The sequence below is a fragment of the Rosa chinensis genome, chromosome 4, assembly GCF_002994745.2.
Source record: "Rosa chinensis cultivar Old Blush chromosome 4, RchiOBHm-V2, whole genome shotgun sequence".
In the NCBI taxonomy this organism is placed as follows: domain Eukaryota; kingdom Viridiplantae; phylum Streptophyta; class Magnoliopsida; order Rosales; family Rosaceae; genus Rosa; species Rosa chinensis.
The window spans coordinates 33545677-33551676 of NC_037091.1; the positions used below are offsets into that span (position 1 = coordinate 33545677).

General features: G+C 40.2%; 1 long non-coding RNA gene across 1 annotated transcript; it reads right to left on the reverse strand.

The window, feature by feature from the left end:
* Positions 1 to 2685: 2685 nt before the first annotated feature.
* On the reverse strand, positions 2686 to 4415 carry LOC121052697. The gene is made up of 3 exons (XR_005809817.1): positions 4224 to 4415; positions 3729 to 3793; positions 2686 to 2822 (listed from the first exon to the last, which is right to left on the reverse strand). It is a non-coding gene; the product is annotated as an uncharacterized LOC121052697 (long non-coding RNA).
* Between the last annotated feature and the right edge of the window lie 1585 nt (positions 4416 to 6000).

A 6000-nucleotide genomic window follows, 5' to 3' on the forward strand; every position in this document is an offset into this window, starting at 1 on the left:
AGTCATTAGCACTACGTATTAAAAAAAAAAACACAAAAAAAAATAGTTCACAGCATTAGAGTAAACGTACCAGCATCATCGATTCCCGAGCCAGCAGCTTGTTTTCTTGCGGGGTGTTGTCCTTTGCGCATACCCGGTCGAGGTCGATATCTTTTAAGTCTACCAACATGGATCGCACAGAATTCTCGTCTGCCATCCCATATTCAGAAAGCAGCTGCTTCATTAGCTTATTCAGGATCAGCGACACTATCGGAGACAACAGGCCCATAGACTGGGTGGACTCCGGAAATACTTGAGGGCCCTTCTTGGCCTTCTTCACTTCAATCCTCACATCCTTCTTATCACCACTGTGGTGACGGTGCCAGTGAACCCTCTTCCTTTTCTTCCCAGGAAGCATTAGCCCCTCACTACCTAGGGACCCGCTGGAGAGGAAGGCATGGGACTTCTCTAGGTCCACTACAGTGACGGCAGTCCTGGCTGGATCTTCCCTCTTCTATATCTGAGCATTAGGGTCTGGTTCTTCATATCCTTCATCCGGTATTACTAACAGAATGTCTTCAATCGAAGGCCTAGTCTTCTTGCCCGCAAGATCAACATCGATCTTGACAGCATCCTCCCCTTGGCTTATCAACCTATCCATCAGCTTCAGGTCGTCCATCCTATCCTCTTCTTTTCCCTTCCTCGGTTTCCTCTTCGATACTTTGGCTGCAAGAAGAGTAGTATATCACAGTTAAGAGCCGTTATTGCAAAAAAAAAAAAAAATTACTCCTCATAAGCCATCTCACCAGGTACTCTTCCAAGTCCTAACCTATCAAGTATATAATGTCGGATGAACCTATATGAACTCCTCTCTTCCGGATCAGTCCATAAGGCGTACACCCTTGCTATGTGTTTCTTCTCTATGTCAGTTAGAGTGTACGTCTGGTCCCTGATGGCCTGAAAGGTACTGGTCAGCTGCCACTTCCTATTCCTTATCTGCCACCGCCCTCAAGCAAGGAACACCTTGTTCTTCCATTTCTTGCTTTGCGAAGTAGGTAAGTCGGTCACGAGGGGCTCGTAGTCCCGAGCGGTGAACGCAACTGTACTTTCGCACTTCTTCTTCTTCAAGTACATAGCTCTATACATGGCCCGAAACTCATTTATTATCAACCAACCTTGCTCGCACAAGTCCCACATGGCCATCATACTCAGGAGCTGCCTCCATGCATTGGGAGTTAATTATCCCAGTGACAAATTTAGCATCCTAAGCATATATTGCACAGGTCTCGGTAACGGCAATGAGAGCCCATGGTTAAATTAGTTCTCGTGGAGCGCCACCCACCCAAGCGAAGGGTTGCAGGTCATCTCACCGGGACCCAGCAGCCTAAGTTCCACTTCATCCGGTATTACCCACCATCGTCTGAGGGAACTGATCTCCTTCATCATCATTCTCCTACCAGGCTTGTCTCATATCGTCCTGTCAACCAGCGTGTACCTACGTATGGGTATACCTTCGAGAATAGCAACAGTTACATCGTCCCCGGACCCCGAATGCCCTTCGCTTTCGCTGACTTCCTCACTCCATGAACTTTCCGAAACCAACCCTGTCGAGGACATTGTTTCCTCAGCCTGGTACCCACCCCGGGTACCGCTGCTAGCCAAATAGCTATCAATAGCTTGCTCCGCTTGCCTCGCAGACGTTCTGTAAGATGATCCTTCTTCCCCAACGGTAGCTCTTGTTTATAATTCCATCCTAAAAGAAATCCTACGGGTATCTAGCCTAGGTGTCTAGTGTATCTAGAATCAGCCTAGAATCACGTATCTAGGGATCCATTGAAGTGTGGATCACTCCCCACTCCAACTTCAAAACCCAGAAACCCAAAAAAATATATATATAAAAAATACTATTATACCCAAATCATTGTTTCAAGGATTTCTACCCACTTTCGCATCCAATTCATGTTAGGACATACATAGTTTCAGCATCAAACACAATTCGAAGAAAAGAAATTCTCACACACACAAACAAGCACAAACCCAGAAAGATGCAAAACAAAATACCAAGGAAAACCGAGCAACTCCCCATAAGAGGGAAATCAGATCTTCTTACCTTTCTCTACTGCAGTCGCTCGCTCCCCCCAAGCTTTTCCAAATAGCCTCAGTCTTTCGTCTCTCCTCTCCAAATGCACAGCAACAGAAGCAAGCGCTAGAATTTCAAGAGTGTTTTTTTGAGAACTCACTAAAAGTGAAGCGGAGTATCAGTTTTCCCTCTTAAATTCTAGCCAGGGTGAATCTTAATCGTAGAACACAAAGAGTTGCCAACCGCATGATCATGACACATGTCCTGTTCTCTCCCTTTAATCCTCAAGTATGCTAACCGTCAGAGTTGAGGGGACGTGACAGACCCACTCCCGAATTCCACGGTGGAATCTAAGGTGGATCTGTATAGACCAAGTTAGAGAAAGATTTTTATCGAAAATTCGATATAACCTTACCCAAAAATGGACTACCCAAGAACCTGTAAATCCAATAATACACTTCCAAAATCATAAATCTCCAATAACTTCCAATTAGGACCTCATGTCCTTCACAAAAAACATCCACCACCAACCAAAGCAAGGGGTTCTAACCCAACAATTACATCTTAGGAACCCAATAGTCAATTTATGGTTACATCAGAGCATAAGTTACATGGTCTAATTAAGTAAGAAATATAAAAGTACGAAAGGAAACAAATCCTACAAGTCAAGATGGATGACGGTGGATAAGGAGAATGCCTCAACGTAGTGCGGTCTGACCTCTGCGAAATCTACTACCTGGGCAAAACGGAAATCCAAAGAGCCCTGAGAAAACATAGAAAATGTGAGACAAACTCAGTGAGAGGACAAAAATAATTTAATATTTAAAACCACTTTGATAAATCTTATTTTTTTAAAGCCATTTCTCTTCCGTAAACCTTTGGCATGCAATTAACCACTTACGGTAAAAAGACAAGTTCAAATCATGAATACTTTCACATACCAAATTATAAGGTAAACTTGTAACAAAATAAGCACTTTGCTTTTAAAAGGTCTCATAAGAAAACTAAAGGTATAACTGGAGAATAAACTCGATACTTGCTTGCAAAGGTGACTCAGTCTAAAAGCATTTTGCATAACTTTCAAAACCAAAAAGCATTACCAAACTTATACCCAAAAACTAGTCATACACCTACAATGATCTAAATCATAATAGGCAAAGTGTGACGAACAACTGGTCATGCACCCTTGTTGAGCGAACTCAACATGAGGAGGGGAGGGGGAAGAACTGGTCGTACACCTGTGCGCATCAGGCAAAGCGGGGGGAACTGGTCATACACTTGTGCATCCACCAGTACACAAGCAAAGCGTGAGGGTATAAGTGCATGTAACTGGAAAACTGATGAAGTACGCTGTATCTTGCTGGGGTTGGGTACTCGTAAGATAAGTAGAAATCCAATTTATTTTGCCAAAATAAAAGGTTCTTTCTTTTCGTACACGTGACAACATTTAAAACTTCATATCTAATAGATCATTTGAAAAGTTTCTTCCTTTCCCAAAAATAAGCAATTTACTTCAAAACATAAATTATAAAATTGCATAATGTCCACAACAATTAATTTACGAGAGATCACAATAAACTTCTTGAATAATAAATAGGTAATTAAGGAAATCAAATATCAAAGAATCGAAATAATTGCATGCATTTCTTTAAAACAAAGTCCAACTTACAATGAAGGGTGACTAAGTGAGTCCCGTCTCGGGAATGTCTTCAGAAGCTTGCTCAACCGGATTACCTAGCCAATAATAATTTATAAATAAATTAAGCTCAATCCCGATAAACTAAGTAAAGAAACGTGAATGCATCCTAGGAAACCGTATCCTCTCCTCGATGTAAAGTCACCCAAGTCTTCTTATCTTCAAATAATCATCTCAAGCCTCTTCTACTAGCTTTCCCCCAACTCCAACACCTCCAAAAATAATCTTTCCCAATTTAATCCCAACACCAAATTCTAATTCCTCATCCAAAATTCAACAATTTTACTTAAGCTAGTACTAACACATCCTAGGAAGCATAGTAACACTCAAAATGGCCATGAAAGGCCGCCGGAGGCGGCAAAGCCGCGGTGGCTCATGTTGGTCGGAATTTCAATTTCCAAACTCCACAAATATATATCCAATATTATACTCAAAAGAAAACCCATGAGGTAAATAACAACTTTATACCTTAGGGTTTCTCCAAATTCTCCGGAAAATCACTCAATCTTCTCTCCTTTGATTCATCGCGCATACTTGATGATAAGTCTTGAAACATATATCAATAGAAAGCCCGTGAAGAGAGGAAGAGAATGGTGTAAAAATTATCACCGGATTTGGCGCCGGTGAATGAAGTTTGGTGGCGGCAAGGCTAAGGTGTTCTCTCTCTCTCTCTCCTTCTGTTTTTAGCGTGAAAATGGTTTTGGGGGTGGGGGAGGATCTGATATAATTAAGCTAGGGGTAAGATGAAATGATCAAAATGCCCCTCACACGAAAATACTCATAACTTTCTCGTTACAAATCCGTTTAACGAACCGTTTGCGCCTACACTCTCGTGTTGTTGTGCTCTATTATTCCATGCTAAGAAAATAGTTTTTGAAACTCCATAAAAATATATTCCTATTAGGACGGCTAATTTAACGATATGATGACTTGAAATATCTAAATGCAATGCAAATATATTAAGGGATAGTATTTCCGGGTACAGGGTGTTACAACCTACCCTCCTTAAAGAAATTTCGTCCTTGAAATTTAATACTTGAACATCAGAAGAGATGTGGGTATTGAGCCCGTATTTAAGGGTGTGCAAAACACGGTACAAACCGATCAAAACCGACCGGTAAATATGGTTTGGTTAAGGTTTTTTAACTTTAAAAATTGAAAGCCGGTTCAATACCGAACCAAACCATTTATAAATTGGGTTGGTTTGGTTTCTCTTTTGCATAAACCGCAGAAACCAAACTGACCAGTATGTTTAAAATGTAATAAGAAATTTTTTTATATTTATATATATATATATATATGTATTTATTTGTCCAGTTATTCTCAGTAAGTTCTTAATATCCAATTATAACTTTATTCTCAAATGATATACTACCATATCGAATCCAATGCCCAAAGGCCTAGAAGTCTAATATATAGTCGCTACGATTAATTTGACCCTCTCATTTCACATCTCAATCTCTCATTCTCCAACCTTTAATACTACCATATTAACTTATTAAGCTAGTATTTATAGCTAAGCCATCAAATAAGTCAATCACTTTGAATCTATTCTAAATTTTAGTTTTGGATTTGATTATTGTATTTTTAAATTTAGATTACGCTTATTTAATATAATTTTATTAGTTAGATTGAATTTTACTAGAATTTTTTTTCATAAATAGTATGTTTATATAATATAGGTTAAAACTGCCTAACCGACCGAACCAAACCATCTTTAATTGAATTGGATTGGATCAAGTTAAGCTTTTTTTTTTTTAATGACCGGTTGTCCAAAATGCTTAAACCGCTTACTTTAGTATAGAAAAGGTTTAGAGTCAAAACCGATCCAACATAATCCGTGTGCAGACCAAACCGCATTTGCTCCTCGGGTTCCCAAGTGGCTTCTTCCACTGCATGGTTCCTCCATAATACTTTCACCAAAGGGATGGTCTTAGTACGAAGTACTTGATCCCTTCGATCCAAGATCTACAACAGAGCAGCTGCTCCTCATAAGTCAAATCCTCCTCTAACGGAATTGGTTGTGATTCCATAACATGAGAAGGGTCTGCTATATACATCCAAAGCATGGACACATGGAAAACATCGCGGATCCTAGAAAGGTGAGGAGGTAAGTCTAAGCGATAAGCTATAGGACCAACTTCCTCTGTAATCTTGTAAGGACCAATGAAACGAGGGCTCAACTTTCCCCGCTTTTCGAACCGCACAATTCCTTTCCAAGGAGACAACTTCAAGAAGACTTGAT